Genomic DNA, 21,509 nt, shown 5'->3' with positions numbered 1-21,509 from the left:
CCAGATGGCCACGTGACTTCGCTTGCGTAGCTGTCGAAACTGTTCAGGGAACAGTACATCACGAACCGCGCTCCCCCACCTGTTTCATATGATCTTTTTGACGTGAGGTAGTATCAGGGGGAAACTTTGAAAGAGTTTGTTAATCGCTTTGGGGAACAGGTGGTGAGGGTCAACACCACTGATGAGTCGATGATAGTCTATGCGTTCAGGAAGGGAATTTACCCTGGATCGTTAAGCAAATCGCTCATCAAAAGTCGCCCCAAGACTTTTGCTGAAATCAGGCGTCGTGCGGTGGCGCACATCGCAACAGAAGGAGAAGTAGTTGAAAAGTGCGCGTGCGTGGTCCCCACGCGCCCTCGTGCACCGCCGCGTGCGCAACCCATGAGAGTGCATGAGGTCGCGGCAGGCAAGAAGACGCAGGGAAGGAAGCAGCCTTACGAGGCTAGAGCCTTGGCCAAGGGGTGCCCAGGGGGAAATAAGCCATTGAGGCACAACTTCGTGGTGGAATTGAAAGACCTGATCATTGTGCCCAACATAGCGGATAGGTTGAAGATGCCGGTGAAGACGGATAAGGTGTTGGGACCACACAAGGATGCATGGTGCGAGTTCCATCAGGCGTTTGGACATCCGATCAACAGCTGCTTGGCATTGGGCCATCAGCTAAATGAGTTCATGAAGAGCGGTTTCTTGAATGACTACCTGGCGGGGTCATCAGGACCAAGCCCACGAGATGCCCATCCATGGGGAAATCCACACCATCTCCGATGGATTCTCTGGTGGAGAGTGCACTGCCTCTCAGCGCAAGAGGTACGTGCGTTCAGTAATGTCAGTAGCAGAACAAGTGGTGGACGACTCGCTTGTCGTCGATCTCACGTTCACAAAGGATGATCTTCGTGACGTTGTCCCACATGATAACGACCCCGTAGTGATTTCGGTTGTAACTGCAGGAAGGAAAGTACACCGAGTGCTGGTAGACCAGGGCAGCTCGGCGGATGTGCTGTTCTGGCCTACGTTTAATAAGTTGCAGTTGTCTCCTGATCAACTTAGGCCATACACGGGATGTTTGTATGGTTTTGCAGGAGATTAAGTGGAGGTGCATGGTTATCTGGAACTGAGGACGACTTTCACAGATGGCACCATGTCTCGTACAGAAAACATAAGATACTTAGTTGTGAATGCCGACTCGGCATACAGCATCTTGTTGGGAAGGCCAGCCTTGAATCGGCTGAGGGGGGTGTCGTCCACACGCCATATGAAGTTGAAGTTGCCCGATCTCAGTGGGAAAGTGATCGTGGTTTAATCCAATCAGAAATATGCAAGAAGTGCTATGAGAATAGCCTTAAAACAAGGAGGGGCATATTGATGGTGGTGGAGCGCCCACCCATGGAGGAGGCGCCTCTGGAGATAGTACCTATGGAGGAGGCGCCTACGGAGGCAATACCCATGGAGGAGGACCGCATAGGCGTATCTCGCGCAGAGAACACTCGGGAGAGGTGGCCCGAGCCGGCTGAGAATGTGGTGGAGAGGCAGATCGGTGGTAAGACGTTCAGGTTGGGCAGATTGTTAGACAAAAAGGAACAAAACCAGGTGGTAGAAGTGATATTGCGCCACCTGGACGCCTTCGCGTGGTCCGCCTCGGACATGCCAGGCATTGACCCGGACTTCCTATGCCACCGTCTCACCATGGACCCCAAGGTCCGACCCGTGCGCAAGAGAAGAAGAAAGTTCAACGAAGAAAGGCGACTGGTCGTGTAAGAAGAGACGAGGAAGCTGTTGAACGTCGGTCACATCCGGGAGATTCAATATCCCGAGTGGTTGGCTAATGTGGTCTTAGTTAAGAAGGCCAACGGGAAGTGGAGGATGTGCTAGACTTCACTGACCTCAACAAAGCATGTCCAAAGGACTCGTACCCATTACCAAGCATCGACGCGTTGGTGGACAGTGCCTCGGGCTACAAGATGCTTAGTTTTTTGGACGCATTCTCTAGGTACAACCAGATTAAGATGCACCCCCGTGACGAGTGCAAAACGAAGTTCATGACCGAGACATCCTGTTACTGTTACACAATGATGCCGTTCGGCCTGAAAAACGCAGGCGCCACCTATCAGAGGTTGATGGATAAGGTCTGGGCACCTATGTAGGGAAGAAACATGCAGGCCTACGTGGACGATATGGTGGTGACCTCCCAGGAGAGGGGACAACACATAGCTGATTTGGAAGAGTTGTTCACTACCATATCCAAGTATCATTTGAAGCTGAACCCCGAAAAGTGTGTATTCAAGGTCGAGGCGGGTAAATTCTTGGGGTTCCTACTCACCGAGCGTGGGATAGAGGTGAACCTAGACAAGTGCGCAACGATCCTTGCCATGAAGAGCCCCACCTCGGTGAAAGAGGCACAACAGCTGACAGGGCGGATGGCGGCCCTGTCCAGATTCGTGTCCGCTGGAGGAGACAAGGGGCACCCCTACTTCCAGTGTTTAAAAAGAAACAGTCGGTTCGTTTGGACCGAGGAGTGTGAGGCGGCATTCCTCAAGCTTAAGGAGTACCTGGCTGCTCCTCCGGTGTTGTGCAAGCCACAGATGGGTGTGCCCCTCCGTTTGTATTTTTCTGTGACCGAGTGGGCGATTAGTTCAGTCCTCGTTCAGAAGTAGGACCAGACGCAAAAGCCCATATACTTCGTGAGCAAGGTGCTGCAAGGGCCAGAAGCGAGGTATCAAGCTTTAGAGAAGACAGCATTAGTCGTGGTGTTCTCGGCCAGGAGGCTCCACGGTGGTGGTGATGACGAACCTCCCTATCCGAAAAGTGCTGCAGAAGCCAGACGTGGCAAGGAGGATGGTTCGCTGGGCGATAGAGCTATCAGAGTTCGATGTCCAGTATGAGCCCCGAGGACCCATAAAAGGCCAAGTTTATGCGGACTTCGTGGCAGAGCTTTCCCCAAGGAGCGCACAACAGGAAGGGGAGGTTAATTTCAAGTGGGTACTCTCGGTTGATGGGTCCTTCAATCAGCAGGGAAGTGGAGTCGACGTGATCTTGGAGGGGCCGAATGGGCTGTTGATCGAACAGGCCCTGAGGTTCACCTTCAAGAGAGTAATAATCAGGCGGAGTACGAGGCCCTAATAGCCGGAATGCTCTTGGCCAAGGAGATGGGCCCATGGAGTAGCAAAGAGTGATTTCCAGTTAGTTACGAGACAAGTAATCTTGGGAGTACCAAGCCAAGGATCAACAGATGGCTGCATACTTGGGCTATGTTCAAGTTTTGAAGGGGGCATTTGTGGCATTCGAGCTGGTACACGTCCTAAGGGAGCAGAATGCCCGTGCTGACCTACTCGCCAAGCTAGCCAGCTCGGGCAAGGGGGGAAGGCAGAGGACGGTCATACAGGAGACCCTCAAAACACCACGAACATTTGTTGCAGATAACAGGGTAAGCGTCCTCCAGATCAATACGTTTAAGGGAAGGGTGAGGAGTCATCGGTCGTTGACTCAGGACACGCTGAGGACACCTAGCGTAAGTGCCTATCCGGTCTCACCGGGAGGGAAGGATCCAATGCGGGTATGCATGCTGGAGAAGGGGGACACGTGGATGACGCCCTATAGGTGCTACCTTGCCGACAGGATACTCCCTGTAGAGCCCGAGGAGGGCAAGAAAGTGAAGAGAAACTCCACGCGGTACACCCTCGTCGATGGAGCATTGTTCAGGCACGGGTTCACACACCCGATCTTAACATGTGTGAGCGGGGATCAATGCACGAGAATAATGGCTGAGCTCCACGAGGGAATTTGCGGGAGCCATGTTGGCGGTAGGTCTCTGGCGTCGAAGCTTGTGCGCGTAGAGTATTACTGGCCGATAGTAAGAGAAGATTGCATAGGGTATGCTCAGTGATGCAAGCAGTTCCAGCAGCACGCCGACTGGCACAAGGCGCCACCAGAAGAGTTGAGGTCCATCTATAGTCCGTGGCCCTTCCATACGTGGGGAATTGACATTCTGGGGCCCTTCCCGTTGGCAATAAGGCAGATGAAGTATTTGATAGTGGCCATTGAATACTTCACGAAGTGGATTGAAGCTAGGCCAGTGGCGCAGATCACGGCTCACAAGGTGCAGCATTTCGTGTGGAAGAATATTGTGTGTCGCTTTGGTGTACCAAGGCGTCTAGTCTCCGACAACGGCACACAGTTTGCCAGCCAATAGTTGGGTAAGTTGTGCACAGAGGTTGGCATAAAGCAGGTATTTGCGTCTGTCGAGCACCCCCAGACGAACGGACAGGTGGAGTTCGCTAACAAAATCTTGCTTAGAGGATTGAAGAGGAGGCTCGAGAAAGCTAAGGGGACCTGGGCGGAAGAGGTGCCCAGGATAGTGTGGGCTTACCACACCACGCCATAGTCCTCCACCAAGGAGACGCCCTTCAGCCTGGTGTATGGGTCAGACGCAATGATCCCGGTAGAAATTCACGAGAGCTCGCCAAGTTTTCAAAGTTTTGTGGCCGAGGAGTCCAACGAGGAGAAGAAGGTGAATCTGGATCTGTTGGACGAGGTCAGGGAGGAGGCGAGGATCAAGGCTGAGGCATTGAAGAGAAGGGTGGAGCACCAGTACAGTTCCAAGATAAGGCCACGGTAGTTCCAAGTTGTTGATCTGGTAATGCGGAAGGCTCATCCGTACGAGCTGGAGAACAAGTTGTCCCTCAAGTGGGCTGGTCCCTTTAGGGTAACCGAGGCTATGGGAAACGGGGCGTACATGCTTGAGACATTGGAGGGAGGCACCATCCCTCGCCAATGGAACGTAGCAAACCTCAAGTTTTATTTTAGTTGAAAACTCTGCATTGTATATAGTTTAAGGGGATACTCTTTTTCCCTTTCGGGGTTTTTTTAATGAGGTCGCCCAATAAAGAGTCAGTTCGAGCCTATGTATCCTAAAATTTTCATTACGATGTAAGGAGGTACCGAGTAAAGATGGTTTGGTTCAGTAAGAAACGAACCCGCAGCTTTGATGTTTAGACACCTCGTGGAAAGCGGCAAGGGGCGCCTCCTTCGAGCGTGGGCATCAAGTGCGAAAGTGAAGTTTAAATCAGTGGAGAACCGGACGCCTTGGTGTGTGTACACCCCAATCAGGAGAGGCGGTATCCTTAGGGACGCCCCCTACTAGGGCGTGAGCACCAAATGCCCCGGTCGTCTTGGTGTTTAGACACCTCGAGGAAAGCGGCGGGGGGCGCTTCCTCTGAGCGTGGGCACCAAGTACACTAATCGCCTTGATGTTTAGACACACTGAGGACAAGCGGCGTTGCTTCGGCACACCTCTCCTTGGGCGTGGGCATCGAGCGCAAATAGTAAGGTCTGATTGGTGGTGAACTGGTTGCTCTAGTGTTTAGACACCCCGAGGGAGGGTATGGGCACCCTCTGGGCCACCTCCACCCTGGGCGTGGGCACCAAGTACACCAGTCGACTTGGTGTTTAGACACCTCGAGGAGGGTGGTGGTTCCCTAGGAGACGCCTCCTCCCCGGGCGTGGGCATCAAGCCCATCGATTGACTTGGTGTTTAGACACCTCGAGAGAGAGAGGCGGGAGATGCCTCCTCGAGCGTGGGTACCAAGTATAAATAGTAGGCTTCGGCCAAGATAAGTCCTCCTTTGCCTTGAGCGATGGTAAGCCCAGTAACGCCCTTAAGGCTGAATGCCTCAAGTCCGCGAAGTACGAAGTAAATGTCGAGAGGGAGCTTCCATGCTCAAGTAATAAAGAAAGTTAAGGACAATTGAAGGTCCGCGCACACTTGCCTCATTATAGATTGTTTTGACGATAGAGTTAAAAAGAAACGACAGGGCATGTTACCTATAGTTCAGGAAGGCAAGTAAAAATTCAAACATAAATAAGCAAAGTAGTTATGTTAAAGTGTAAGATACATCCAAAGTGTGAAAGGTTCTTAAGAGTACAACTTTGAGAACAGAAACTAAGTAGTATCATGGGGAAGGATCCTTGGCACGATCTGTCCTTCGACAACATGGTTCGCTATAGCAAAGGACGAAGTGTCCATCTCAGGGTGTTTACAAACAACCTAAGACAGAGCATCTTCGAACCCGACGGCATAGGCGTCCACAGCGTCGTCGAGGAGTTCTGTCTCGACCTTCTTGAAGCCCTTGGCTTGGGCATCCATCTCCTTCTCAGTTTTCGCAAGGGCTTCAGTTCTCTCTACAAGCTCCTCTTTGCTCTTCTTAAGAAGTTTGGCCTGCTCATCAAGTTCAGCTTTGATCTTCTCAAAGGCTTCTTTCTTCCCAGCAAGATCAGCTTTGACTTTACCCAGGAGCACCTCTCGAGTAACAGAGCGTCCTCCAGGCTGGTCATTTTGGCTTGGTTGGCGGCAGCAGCATCTTTGAGCGTCGTTATTTCAGCATGCAGAGGCACCACTTTTGCCAGAAGAGTGGTGTACTTCTGATGTGAATGCAATAACAAGAATACATGATTCTTTGACATTCTTAGGAGCAACTTGAGTTGGTCATGAAATGGCACTTTACTTAGAATTGGATCAATGTTCTAATTCAAGAACTCACCAAGACTTTGCACCAAACCAAAGCTCATATGGAAGTCCATATATTGTCAAATGGAATCAAACAACAAGAGTGAAGAACAAGAAATGAAAGCTGGACAGAAATGAAAGATTAAGCTACTGCACCAACAGAACAATTGGAAACAAAGCTGGAAATGGAAATTCAAATGGTAGAAAAGCAAGTAAAACACTAGAAATTAAAAACTACCGAATGAAAATTGAAGAAAAGGAAGAAGAAACACTTATGGAAGGAGTTTGCTGGATTTTGAGAATTGGAAGAACACTTCACGCCACTTGGTTCCTTGATCCAAGATAAGTGATGGAGTGCCGCCACTTGAAGCTCACCATTGCTCACAAGATAAGGCAAAGGAAGAAGAAGACTCAAGACTCACAATTTCTCTCTAAATTTGAGTATAGTCTCTCTACTATAAAATTCCAATCTGCCTTGTGAAGGACCTAAGCCCTCCTTTTATAGGAGTATGGGCTGGTCATTTACATAGCTTATTCCCTAAGCTACCCAAAAAGCTCCTAAGATCACACCCCCTTACTAAGCTCACTCCCCAAGCTTCTAGAATTTTCTAAACTAAAGCCTAAAGATGCTTTTACAAAAGAGGTGTCTCATGTTTCCCTCTAAGCACCTTTCTAAACATTATTCTATATTATTTACAATTTCAAAGAAACTATAAAGAGAGATATTTAATATGAAGCCTATTATTTGAGAGTTTGTAGACTTCTTTATCTTTAGGCTTGATCTTCTCTTTGACTTCTTTTAATTTGTGAGAAGACTAGAAGGAAGAACTTCAAATGTGTAGGTGAAAATCCTCTTCCTTCATTAATAAAATCCTCTCCTAGTGGATATCCATCAACTTCTGACCTTCATCATGAAGCCTCTTGTTGGCCTCCACCTCAGCCTTTCGCACCACGCCAAGCGCCTCAGTTAAGGCGGCCTCCTGGATAAGAAGCGTTGGGCTTATGCAGCCATCTGCTCTTTCACCTAAGCCAATTCATCAACAAGTGCCTACCACTCCTTGGCCCTCACCTCGGCCTGATGAGAAGAAAAGTTGGCATGAGCGAGCAACCCACCGAGGCTGAGGGCCATGTTTTTGGGTAGCGCTCCATCATCTAAGTTTCCCAGAGCCTCTTGTTGAACGCCCCTCAAAATATGCTGAATAACCCGTGGAAGCTCGGGAGCAGGTGCAGGGGTGGGCTCTAGAACAGTCTCAGCTCCCTCTTCAAGAGCAAGATACCTTAGAGGTGAGGAGGCGCTGGGAGGGTTTTCCCTAAGAGACGCAGGATGCTTGTCGGATGAAGAGTGAGAGGTGGCTACTGCAGTGGTCCTCCTTCTCTTGAAGACAGGGCCATCTACAGAATCTTCATCCTCGTCAGATGGAATGAGTACCACCCTCTTGTTTTTCTCTAGGGGGGCTGGTGGAGGAGAAGCCCTAAGCGTGGCTAAAGGGATAGTCGCGATGGGGGTTGGAGAGGTAGGGACTGGTGTTGTATGTGGTGGAAGGGGGTCAGGAACAGGGTGTGAAGAAGCAGGGTTTGGTGTTGTTTGTGGTGAAGCAGGTGTTGGGGTGGCCTGGACAGGAGAAGCGAGAGGAGCGGTAGGAGAAGCAGAGGGGGCTTGGTGTGTGGAAGTGCCAGCCTTGCTTGTGGTGGCATTGTCACGAACAGACAAGACCCCTGCGAGTCTTGCCCGTCTTTCCTTAGTCATCACCATGCCTGCACCAAAGAAGAAGAGTTGAGAACCAGTTAAGCAAGTTAAAACATGAGCATCAATTCAAGCAAGCATTAGTTAAGCAAGAGTGTGAGTTAGTGAAAAGCAGAAGGAGCATAAGCAGAGTAACGTATGAAGAAGGTTAGTGAAAGGTTCCTATACCCAAGTAGTTAGAGAGGGCAGTGGGATCACTCCCACGCTTGATGAGTTCCACGGTGTTGAAGACCACACCCAGGCTGGCCAAGACCTGGCAGACCTCGCGATCAGCTGAGGAAAGCTCATCCAAAGTCTTAGCTTTCTTGAATCTGAGTTTCTCCACCCAGTATAGTGGGAAGCTGTTTAGGGTTGTACGATCTTGGTCTGAACAACACACCCTGAAGAATTTACCCTCAAATCCCTTGTAGGATTGCTAGAATAAGGTGAAGATGGCTCTTCCCGTCACCCCACTCAAGCTTACCCACAAGTTGTTCCCAGGGCTTTTGGCTTCAAAAGAGTGTAGAAAAACGTCCACTGAGGGGACATGGCCGAAAAAGCCGTAGAGAATGGAGAAGGCCCGAATAAAGGCCCAGCTGTTGGGATGTAGCTGGGCGGCGGCCACGTTGAGCTCTGTAAGCAGCTCCCTTTCGAAGCTGTTGAAAGGGAGTCGTTGTCCGATGCTTTTGAACACCGTTTGATAAAAGAAGAAGAAAGGCTCCCCATCGTTGGAGCGGTTATCGACACATACCAGTTCGCCAGTTATACAAGGGCGGACAGAGATGTAAGCATCATGTACCCTCCCGAATGACTTTCCTAGAGGTTCACTATCTAGGTGAGCCCTCCAGTCGACGATGGCAATGAGGGAAGAAGTTTCTGCGAGGAGCCTACCAGAGGCCCAAGAATACGAGGCTTTGTAGTTAATGCTAGGAGGTGGAGGGTTAGTGGTGACTTTTGTTCTCGCCATGGTCGAGGAAACTGGGAAGAGAAAAAGCAAAGGTTCAGCAAATAGGGCTATGGCGTGAAACTAAGGACAAACCCAGGAAACCCTACCTACGCGAGAAAACCCAGAAAACAGGGGAGCGAGGAAATGCGGAAAAAAATGTAAATGCGAGAATTTAAACAGTCCCAGGCAGAATATCAATGCATGGAGTCAAGAGTAAAGAACTATCAATGCATAAAAATCATACCTTTTGTGGTTGATTGACGAAAGTCTTGATTTTTGCAGAGGAGAATCAGAGAAAGAAGAAGATGAAAGGTGTAAGGAAAGGCGCAAGTGATGGAACAGTGCCTGAAGCGCGCGATTTTGAAAGACTTAACGTAAACTTGAGAAGCGCAAGCGACGTTAAGTCCCAGCCGCACGATAGGGCCACGTGTCTGTTGATTACAATGTGAGTAGATAACCGTCACTTCAAAGCACTGTGCATGTCCTGTCACAGAATGCCACGTAGGACGGTAGGGCGAGGCCATAGTCTCTTTGCTGAACAAATTGTCAGCTCGAGATTGGGGGGCTTATGTACCGTACGGTCCTCGGGCGTTGACCAAGGTCAACACGGTGGGACCCCGAGCGAGGAATCCACTAGAAGTACTGCAAGACAGGAGAGAGTTTCTTTGAGGTCTATGGTCTCGGGCATTGACCGGCCTCGGGTGTCGCCCAGGTTCAGCACCATGAATGGGCCTAAGCCAGAGGGGTGTCCCCTCCTGATCCCATGGGTAGTGATAACCGTGGAGGAGGTGGCACAATAGGAGACGGCCCGGTAGGGGCGTGGAGGCCTCAGGCCTCGGCACCTCAGACAGTAATAGAATATAAAGATAGGTGGTTTTCAGGCCACACCCCAGTACCAGAAGGGAGAGACCTAAGTGACGAAGGATCTGTGCATGAGGTGTAGGGAACTCCCAGGGCGAGTGACTTAAAGAATGGGCGTATGAATTGGCACCCATGGAGTCACCCACGCGCGAGTCACACTCTAGCAGGGCAATCTTACACACTGAGAAGTTCCTAAGATTGGGAATAGTGTTGCTAAGGAGCGCTCACAGGATACGCAAGTCTCAGGCTGACACGTGGATAGGAACATCAGGAAGGTATATAAGGTTTTACGATAGACAAAATAAGGTACGTTTTACAGATTCTAAGTTGGAGAGCATTGAGAGTTACGCATTTCTCTGAACATTGACCTTACGATGTTCTGCGACGGGATGCCATAATTGACTTGAGCGTCGGAGTGCAAACAACCACGAGGGCGCCCATTTATCTCTATGTTTTAGGTGTTCACAGCGGCGGGAGAGAACGTTGGAACAGAAGCAAAGGAGTCCTTGAAGTGCAGCTCGTAGAGACGCACGAAGGTGTTCGAGTCAACCGGCCGGAACAGATAATTTTATGATTTAAAAGTTTAAATACATAATTTAACATTTTTTTATATTTTCTTCATTTTCACAAACATTCTAGATAATGATAGATTAGTGTATATAGAATATGGATCATTACGATTTTCAATCTAAATGAGAATCTTTTCTCAATAATTTTTCTTTTCTTTTCTTATTTCACTATGTTTTATTTTTCTATTATTTTACATTAATTTCTTTCATTGAATTTTTTATTATGATTTCAAAATTTATAAAAAAAAATACAAACAAATAATTTATGTAAACAAAATAGAGAATATTATTATATATTATGTTTTTGCCAACAAATTTGGGTTGGGTCTTAGAGGTGGATTTCGGGTCAACCTTTCAACATCGTTGCTTTGAGATGCTTGAAGATCACAATGAGGGGAGTTGCACCCATTGATAAGACTCTGACGATCAAGTCAATGATAGCATTAAAAATATGAGAGTATTATGTATTGTCTGGAATAATCCTTACCTTTTGTTCCGGGTCTTAAAGCCTTTTTATAACACTCGTAGATCTTTCGTCAGGAGTAGTTAATGAACTCGTCATAGGTCAATATACTTACCTTTATTTCAAGCGTGTAGATTCACAAAGTATCGTCTCTGATTATTTTTATTTGTTGATTAAATTTAAATAACTGATTTAGTTATATATTTAATTGTTTTTTCGTTTCTTGTTGTTTTAGAGCATTTCAACGTATTTGCCACCTGTCAAGGCCAACCTTTTTCAGGTCCATTGGGCCTACTTGTACTTCGGTCGAGCTCTATCTATTGGGCCTAAGCTAAGTGAAAAGATACGTTTAAGTGATCGGGTCATAACCTGAGCACGATCGAACGATACATAAGCCCCTAGACGTTGACATAGAGGGTGGTTGGCTCACGAATTTCAAAGTGTCGCTTGATGGGACGGTTTTATGTCAACGTTTATGTCACGTGATCAACGGCTAGGAGAGACTGTTGTTTTAACTTGTCTTTTTGAAAAATAAGAAAAACTTTTCTTCTTCATCAATTTTCATTTTGCACCCTCGTAGAAAACTCAGAGGAAAAGAAAAACTTCCTTTTTGCTTCCCTCGTGCCATCGTGTTCCACCGTGAACCACTGTAAACCAGGTATGTTCTATCTTACCTATCCCTTTTTGGACGGTGATTTTTACTATTTATCATTAATTTTGTCGAGTTGTGCCTCGTTATGCTCTGGTTGGTTGGTTTGTCATATGATATTTTTGTTGAAATGTTTTTCGCATTTTTTTTCCTTGTATGTCTTAGTTGCTTTAGGGATGGATTAGAGTTCCGCTTACCCTTGGGCCAAAAAAGAGTTGCTTAAAGAAACCTCTATTTACATGAACCATTTAAAAATTAGGGAGTTGAGGGAGTTAGGGAGTTTAAGTAAAACCGATGAGCACCTAATTAAGGTAGTAGTGTGAGGGGAGGATGAACTTGTGTGTTGTGACGAGTAGTTCCACTAGGCCATTTAGTTTCTTTTATACTACCATTTTTACCAAGATTAGGTTGCGTCTTCCCCTTTCTTTTTTTGAGAAAGCATTGTTGACCGAGCTCAATGTGACTCTCGCACAGTTGCATCCGAATAGCTGGGCGTTCATCCGAACGTTTGTTGTTTTGTGTTCACAGTTCGACATTTCACCAACTGTGGACGTACTTTTTTTTATTTTTTTTGAGTTTAAAAGTTCTGGTAGACAATTGTGGGTGTCGTTAAGGCTTCCAAATTTATACGCACATGATTGCGAACTTCTTTAAGTAGATCTAAGTTCATCTGTCTTCCTTTGTTGGAGTCCTCGGTGGTGAAGTTTCAGAATCTTAGAGAGTTATCTAACACTTCCACTAGTATCATGGCGTCTGTCCCACATACTAAATTGAATGGTGTTTCTTGTGTTGTGGATTGGGGAGTGGTATGATATGAGCACAATATCCTGGGGATTTCCTCTAACTGTCCTCCCTTGGCCTTTTTAAGTCTCCTCCTCAAACCCCTTAGCAACACTTTATTGGCTGACTCGGCCTGGTTATTTTTATGAGGATGTTCTACCGAAGCGGAAACTTGCTTTATTCCCTACTTTTTACATAGGTTTCCGAGTTGTTGACTTGCAAATTGGTTTCGTTGTCTGATACCATGTGCCTAGGTGCGCCAAATTGGCACACCACATTTTTCCATACAAAGTGTTGGACTTTTTGGACGGTTATCTGGGCAACTAGCTTGACTTCTATCCATTTGGTGATGTACTCAGTGGCGACAATAAGGTATTTCATTTAGTGAATGGCCAAAGGGAATGGTCCCAAGATGTTTATTCCCCAAGTATGGAAAGGCCACGGATTGGGGATAGAATGCAGCTCTTCAGGAGGTGCATGGCTCTAATCGACATGCTTTTGGCATTGTTCACCTCTCTTGACGTATGTCATACAATCTTTTTTCATTGTTGGCCAATAATACCCTGCTCATATGGCCTTTAGGGAGAGAGCTCAGCCATCGATGTGACTACTACAGAAGCCCTCGTGGAGCTCGGACATTACTTATATGAATTGATCTCTACTTATGCAAGTAAGAAGTGGGTGGGTATAACCGTATCGGAGGAGGTGACCGTCCACTAAGGTATAGCAACTTGCGTTCTTTTTTACGATCTTGGCCTCTGTGGGCTTGGAGGGGAGTAGTCCATCCGCTAGATACCGAGCATACGACATCATCCAAGTGTCTGTCGAGGTGCTCTGCATGACTTTGAGACTATTCCCCTCAGGAAACCCTCAGATGGTCATCATTGGTGTCTTCATGGTTTCCTGGATCATAGATCGATGTCTTCCCCCATTTTTCCAAGCTAGAGTGCTTGGATAACAGATCCTTTCGAGTGTTTTGTTCTCTAGGAACATGGACGAGGTCAAAAATAGAGAAAGTTTCCCTCAAAATCTTGACATACCTAAGGTACGTGGTTTGGTATTCTCCAGATATTTACCTTGTTATGAGCAGTAAGTCTCTTTGGGCTAGCAAACAACAGGCTCCTATCTCCTTTGCCAGCAACATTCAAGCTATTAGCACCTCGTACTCGGCCTAGTTGTTGCTCGCCTTAAATGCAAACTTGAGTGAAGGCTCAAGTAGGACGCCATTTAGGCCTTCCAATATGATGCCTGCCCCACTTCCTCCAAGGTTGGAGGATCCGTCCACGGAGAGGATCCATAGGAAGTCGTTGTGGTTGGGTTCAAAGTCTTTGGGGGCGATATCTACCATAAAATCCACATACACGTGTCCCTTGATAGGCCCTCGCAGCTCATAACGGTTGTCGAATTCCGATAGCTCTATGGCTCAACGCACCATTCTACTTACCATATCGGGTTTCTGAAGGACCTTTCGAATAGGTAGGTCAGTCATCACCACTATGGTGAAACTTTGGGAATAGTGCCACAATCGCTAAGCTGTAAAGACTACTACTAAGATGGCCCTTTCAATGGCTTGGTAATGAGTTTTTGCACCTTGTACCACCTTGCACATGAAGTATATGGATCTTTGATTTTTATCTTCTTGTAGAATAATCGAGCTTATTGCTCAGTTGCTAAATGAGAAGTAGAGCAGAATGGGGAGCTTTGGAGTGGGTTTGTTGAGTATTAGCGGATTTGTCAAATACTCTTTTAGCTTTTTGAAAGCTTCTTTGCATTTATCAAACCAGATGAAGCGGTCATTCTTCTTGAGGCATTGGAAGTAGGGGTACCCCTTATCGTCCAATTCGTCTTTACACTTCTTTTAGGTTGGTTTAGCTTCTCATCTCCATGATTGTTGCACATTTGTCAGGATTTGCCTCGATTCCCCTTTCAGTTCATAGGAAACTGAGGAACTTGCCTGCCTATACGCCGAAGACAATTTTTCAGGGTTAAGCTTTAGATCATGTTTTCCTATAGTGGCGAAAAGTTCTTCCAGATCAGACACATGCACCTTTTCCTTCTCCAATATCACTACCATGTCATCTACATATGCTTGGACATTACGCTCGAGCATGAGCAACAAGATCCGATCCATAAACCTCTGATAGGTCGCCCTTCCGTTCTTCAAATCGAATGACATGAACTTTTAACAATAACTAGTTTATTTGGCCATGAAGGTCGTGTTATCCTCGTCTTTTGGGAGCATTCCGAGAAAGCATCCATGAAACTTAGTAAACCATATCCCGACTCACTGTCTACCAAGGAGTCTATGTTTGATAGGGGGTAAGACGATGACACAAAAGGTCTGGGTCAATTCCGGGCATATCAGTGGATGACCATGCAAAGGCATTCATGTTTTTTTAAATGACCTCGACGATTTTATCCTCCAACTATTTGTGAAATGAAGCACCGAGCTTGAACTTGCTACCGTTTATCTCCATCTCCCAAACTTCTCCTATGGGCCCAGTCCGCCTTTTGTCATAAGGGGCAAGCTCTGCCTCCACGCCTGGTCCCCCAAGCCAGGTGGTTATCGTATACGTACCCCTTCTGTTCTTTAAACTATTTTCATAGCACTTGCGCACCATTTTTGATCCACCCTCATGGTGATCACTTTCCCTTCAAGTGAGTGTAGTTTTAGCTTCATATGAAACGTGGAGGGCACCGCTCCTAACCTATTTCGGGATGGTCGTCCCAAAAGAAAATTATAAGCAGAGGGTGTATTTACCACAATGTACTTTATCGTGAAGGTCCTTGCCACATCTTCGTCGGAGAAGGTCGTTCTTAAATCGGTGTACCCTTGAACTTCTACTTGATCGCCCGTAAATTTGACGAGACAATCATAAAAATACCTCAACTGACCAAGGGAAATTTGTAGACCCAAGAACATTTCCCAAAACAGCATGTCGGGCGAACTCCTTTGATCCATGATTTATGAAAACAAAATAGAGAATATTATTATATATTATGTTCTCACCAACAAATATGGGTCGGGTCCTGGAGGTGGTTTTGGGGTCAACCTTTCAACATCGTTGCTTTGAGACACTTGAAGATCACAATGATGGGAGCTCCACCTGTTGATAAAACTCTGACAATCAAGTCAGTGAGAGCATTAAAAATATGAGTGTATTATATATTGCCTGGAATAATCCTTACCTTTTGTTCGGGGTCTTAAAGCCATTTTATAACACTCGTAGATCTTTCGTCAGGAGTAGTTAAAGAACTTGTCATAGGTCAATATACTTTCCTTTATTTCAAGCGTGTAAATCCACAAAGTATCATCTCTAATTGTTTTTATCTGCTGATTAAATTTAAATAACTGATTCAGTTATATATTCAGTTGTTTTTTTGTTTCTTGTTGTTTTAGAGCATTTCAATGTATTTACCACCTGTCAAGATCAACCTTTTCAAATCTATTGGGCCTGCTTGTACTTGGGTCAAACTCTATCTGTTAGGCCTAAGCTAAGTGGGTTGAAAAGATACGTTTAAGTGTTTATTTATTTAAAAAATTATATAATTAAAATATGCTTAAACTATTAGTTAGTTGAGGGGTTTTTATTCATGTTCTTGAGCTTATTATGCCCTATGAATAAATTATAGAGTTCTAGCTTAAAATAATTTTTATTTTCTCATAATTTTTGTTGCATATGCTTTTCATGATTCTTATCTACAAGCATACGTAAAGTTACTCTAAAATTTTTATAAGTGGACATAGTACTACAAGCTAATTACTAAATAAAAATTAATTTTAAAAATAAAAAAAATTAATTAAATTAAATATTATTGTTATATAAATTAAAAAAAATTATAGAATTAAAAGTAATGTTAATAATATTTATAAATAAAGGTAAAAAAAAAACACGCTAAGTGGGACTCGAACCCACAATCGGCTGATTAGAAGTCAGGCGCCTTATCCATTAGGCCATAAGCGCATTTATATTTTATATTTATTTTTCTGTATTAAGAATAAAATTACAATAGAAAAAAATTAAGGAAAAGTTAAGAAATATATATATACACATACTCACATAAAGAGAGTGATAAAATAGGTCTAATTTGATGGACCAACTCAATTAGCTTATAAAATCAACTGATTTATATTGAGAAGATAATAGATTCAACTAAAGTAGGTCAAATTTTGACTTACTTGTTTTGTATGCAGTGATTAAGTTGACAGTAAACTTTATGCGTCAACCAAATTTTAAAAATAACATTATAATTTAAAAGGATTGAAACTAATATTATTTTATTAATATATATATATATATGTATATATTAGAATTTAGTGTATATTACATTTCAATATCTAAAATTTGAAATTAATTTTATTTATATGTCTTAAATTTTAAAAAAATACATATTTTAACGTCCCTCTTGCTTTTATGATTTTCCTTGGCCTCAGCCTCCTTCACACATTCAGGTGGGTCTCCAAAGTCTCACTCTCATTATTATTTGCTCTCTTATCTCTTTCTTATTTGAGTCATATATATATATATATATAAAAGAAAATCATGAAATAAAAACCAATTTATAGAAACTAATTATAGTAACTAAATTAGAGACCATTTTAGAAACTGAAAAAAAAATTGGTTTCTAAATTAGTTTCTATTATTTTCTATTATTGTTAAATAGTTTCTAAATTGGTATCTAATTAACAACCAAGGTTTTAGAGACTAAATTTAGAAACTAAATAATTGGTATCTAAAACCTTAGTTGCTAATTAGATACCAACTTAAAAACTATTTAACAATAATAGAAAATAATAGAAACTAATTTAGAAACCAATTTTTTTGTTAGTTTCTAAAATGGTCTCTATTTTAGTTCCTATTGTAACTAATTATTTTAGTCTCTAAAAATTGGTTTCTATTTCATGATTTTCTTGTAATATATATATATATATATATATATATATATATATATATATATATATATATATAACTTATGTTCTTTACCAAATTTGATGCATTCACACAATCATGAACATTGAGTGGTTTAAATTTCATACACATATTTTAAGTTTAATTTGTAAGATAAAAAATGATTCTTCCAATATTCAATTGTTACAACTACCTTGTTGCATGAATGTGTTAAATTTTAGACAGTAAAAAAATATATATTTAAAACTATTATACCATTTGCAATGTTCTGCCATCATGATTGTGGGGTGGAAAGAATAATAAGAGAATGTGTCACAATGATGAAGGAAAGTTACATTCTTTAACTGGGTGTGTTATTTATTTATTGCATGAGCTTGGAAAAAAAATCTTTTTTATAAAAGAAAATTATTAATTAATTATTATTTAGTGAAAGAAAATTAAAATTATTTATTGATGTTTATTAAATTTGTTCAGTTGAATATTGAGATTAAGACCCAGTTTGGGTTTCAAATAGGTTATATAATATAAATGCAATTATTTAACAAACTCTATCTGTTGTTATAAATATAGTCTTTAAATATAGATGAGAGGTAATTTGAAATTCTTTAAATTATTCTTTAACTTATTCATTCTATTAGGAAGTATAATTGCTTTATATTGAATTGATAAAGGAAATTTAGTGATGGGTTTTAAGTATCGAAATAAATAGATTATAAATTGTGATTGAATTTGAACATTATTAACTAATAATCTTGACCCGATAAATTTTTACAAAACAGGTTATCATGTATTGACTGAACTGATCAATTGTGTTCAAAGAATAATTGTTTTACCATAAGTATATAATGTTGGTTATCATGTATTGATTAAAGTAACCATTCAACGGGTTAATTATTCCTAAAACAAAAATATTTTTTACCTGTAATTATTTTATTTTTATAGTTTTCCTTAAATTATTTCGGTATTATCTATTATAATTCACATATTTTGTAATTTCCATCTCTTGAAAATGATGTAAAAATGGTTTTTGTTTTCCCAACAGATTTTACCACATGAAGTTCTTCAGATTGAGAAACATGAAGATTTAACTCTAACCTCCACTCCTTGTGAGAATGTTGAAGAGTTAACTCGAGATGATTGAACATGAGAGTTTGTCTTCTGATTTGAAAGAAAAGGCAAGGAACACTTTTTATTTTATTTTCCTTTCTTACATGTTTGCAACTCTGTGTGCATCCAAATGTTTTATATTTATTCTTGTGTGCATTACTAGAATTTCTGGAAGGAATTATATAATTGGAACATTTAAGACACAAAAGTCTCAACCTGAAAAGTAGTGAAACGACAGTATATGGCAACAAAAAATCAATGAGGAAACTTTTATACTCTTTATTTTTTCAAAAAAAGTGTAAATTGGAAATTATAAATGTTATAAATTGCATTTTTCAACAATCAACTGCCTAATTTTGATTTGATTTATGACATTTGTATGATCAGGACCTATTAAATGGTTATATTAGTAGAGAAAATTATGAAAAGAATCTTGAGGAATGTATTTCTTTTTTCCTTCCTTGAGTTGTCTTTGAACTTTTCTCGAACATTAAAGTGAGCATATTTCAAACACTTAACGAAACTCTACTATCGAAAGGACTTTTTGCATTACTACCTATTTAAAAATATGATTTTCTACATATTTATCACTTCTTCATTTTTTAGTTTCATAAGTTGAGATATTTATTTTGTAACATGAACATTTGTTCTATTGATGTTCAATAAATTTGGTTGTAAATGTACTACATAGGACAAAATTTGCTTCATGGTTAGTCCAAAATTGATTGTTGGGATTCTTTTCCTGCCAACTGTACTGACCAGGTCATCAGGCGTGATGACGTGTCTTGCACGTGCTCGAGTGGGGCGTGCTCAATGGAACGCGTAGGCTAGAAAAGATGAATGATTCAGAAGTGGGCATAGTCGCCGATCGCTGAATTGGCGCTCTCCGATCTCTAGTGTGCGTAACCGGCGGTCACCAGAGTTACGTCGCAGTCGCCGTATGAGAGTGCTAGGAGATCGGGTGGTTTACACGCCGCCACAAGGAGCACATCGCCGGATCTCCCAGTAAACTTAGTTAAAGCTGTTGAAGGCTCAGAAGGGTAATTTCAAGTGTGTAAGTTCAGTAAGACGATTGTGGCACCAGCATGGGGCATGAAGGTCGAGTGGGCTGAGGGGAACACCTTGCACATCAGCGACAGGATTCCCAGAGTGGACATTCGTTGGTGGCAAGGTTTCCCCAGCTAGAACATGCATGGCGTAGCAGTAAGGAGGGTGCCATTCGCGACGAGCGATATCACAGAGATGATGCACTTTGTTGCCTCCGATACTCGCCTTGTCGGGTGGTGTTTCACAACGCATTATGTGCTAGGTTGCTCCTTAAGTTGAGGACTTAACTGTGCGACTGGTTACTACACAAGAATGACGTTCAAGTTGCCCCAATCCAGATGACGACACGTGTAGGGTTGGATGTCACCAGTTACTCCAACCTAGATGATGACACGTGTAGGGTTGGGAGCAATGGAGAAATGACGCTCAAGTTGCCTTAGCACAGATGACGACACGTGTAGGGCTGGGCGCTACCTGCTATCCCAGCCCAGATGGCGACACGTGCAGGGCTGGATGCGAGTCACGCGTCCAAAAGCATAACGGCCTGGAGAGAGAAGAAACCTAGCTATAAAGGTAACCTTAACAGAATTTGCAGAGGTACGTTTTCATTACGGCTGATACTGCTAGGGTTGTGTGCCTACAGTACGGTCCTACAGAGCATATTCTCTCTTAGTTTTTGGGTGTTCTTGTCACTGACTTGAGCGTCGGAGCGCCACCGGCCGCAGAGGCGCCACTGTGTGTTTTTCAGGTTCCCAGAGAGGCTATCTGTGGAGTGGATTTGGAGGGCACGTGGTGTCAAGCTGGTGAGGAAGATCGTGACGAGGCAACACTCTTACGCTAAGTCATCCGGCAGGATCATTTGGCACCCACCGTGGGGCCGTATAAAAGGTGGGGCCGTATATAAGTCAACCGACAGCTTTCCTATGCCATTTTCCCAAGAGATCATGGACTCGGTGGTCCCAGCTAACACTGTGGCAGTGAAAGCGTCTTTCACTGGGGTGGAGGACCCTGAAGCCCATCTCACGACGTTTCTTACTCGGATGATGCTCTCAGGGGGCTCAGACGCGGTGTATTGTAAGGTGTTCACGAGCACTTTGAGCGGAACGGCGTTGGACTGGTTCGTCAGTATACCCACTAGCCACATTACCACATTCCAACAGTTTTCCAAGATGTTTGTTGAGCAGTACATAGTGAACAAGGTGCCACCTTTGGTGTCTTACGACTTGTTTGATATAAGGCAGTACCAAGGGGAGTCCTTGAAGGATTTCCTGAACAGATTCGGAGCTCGGATAGTCCGTTTGCCAGGAAAGGATGAAGAGATGTTCGTGCACGCCTTCAAAAAGGGCGTGTTACCTGGGCCTTTTAGTGAGTCGCTCATCAGGAGCCACCCCGCCACTTTCGCTGAAATCCGGCGACGTGCTGTGGCTCACATCGCCGCCGAGAACGAGGTCACCGAGAAGAGGGGAAACGTGGCCCCAACTAAACCGCGCGCCCAAGCAAGGGTACTACCGCAGAGGGTAATGGAGGCGGCAGCGGCAAAGAGGGATCAAAGGACGCGCCATCCTTACGACCCCAAGAAAAATAAGAGCAAGGGACTAGGGCGCCCCAAGGAGAGTAATCGCCCCCCAAGGTATGAGTTTGTGATGGGTTTGGCTGATTTGATCGCCATCCCAAACATAGCTGCCAGGCTCAAAGTGCCTGAGAAAACGACGGAGAAGGTTTTGGGGCCAAAGCCAGACGCATGGTGCAAGTTCCACAAGAGTTTTGGCCACTCTATCAACTCGTGTTTGGCTCTGGGACACCAGCTCGCCGAGCTGGTCAAATGTGGTTTCCTGAAGGATTACTTGCTAGAGAAACAAGCGGACCAAGCATCAGGGTCTCAACCGGCGAACATCGGAGGGCAACAGCACAAGGTGCCTATTCACGGCGAGATCCACACCATAGCTGGCGGATTC

General features: G+C 43.9%; 1 non-coding gene across 1 annotated transcript; it reads right to left on the bottom strand.

The window, feature by feature from the left end:
• Positions 1 to 16,382: 16,382 nt before the first annotated feature.
• Positions 16,383 to 16,455, bottom strand: TRNAR-UCU (transfer RNA arginine (anticodon UCU)). Its single transcript has one exon. It is a non-coding gene; the product is annotated as a tRNA-Arg (tRNA).
• Positions 16,456 to 21,509: the final 5,054 nt, after the last annotated feature.

The sequence above is a fragment of the Phaseolus vulgaris genome, chromosome 4 (assembly GCF_051622355.1).
Source record: "Phaseolus vulgaris cultivar YP4 chromosome 4, ASM5162235v1, whole genome shotgun sequence".
NCBI lineage: Eukaryota > Viridiplantae > Streptophyta > Magnoliopsida > Fabales > Fabaceae > Phaseolus > Phaseolus vulgaris.
This window is presented reverse-complemented; position numbering and strand designations above follow the sequence as displayed.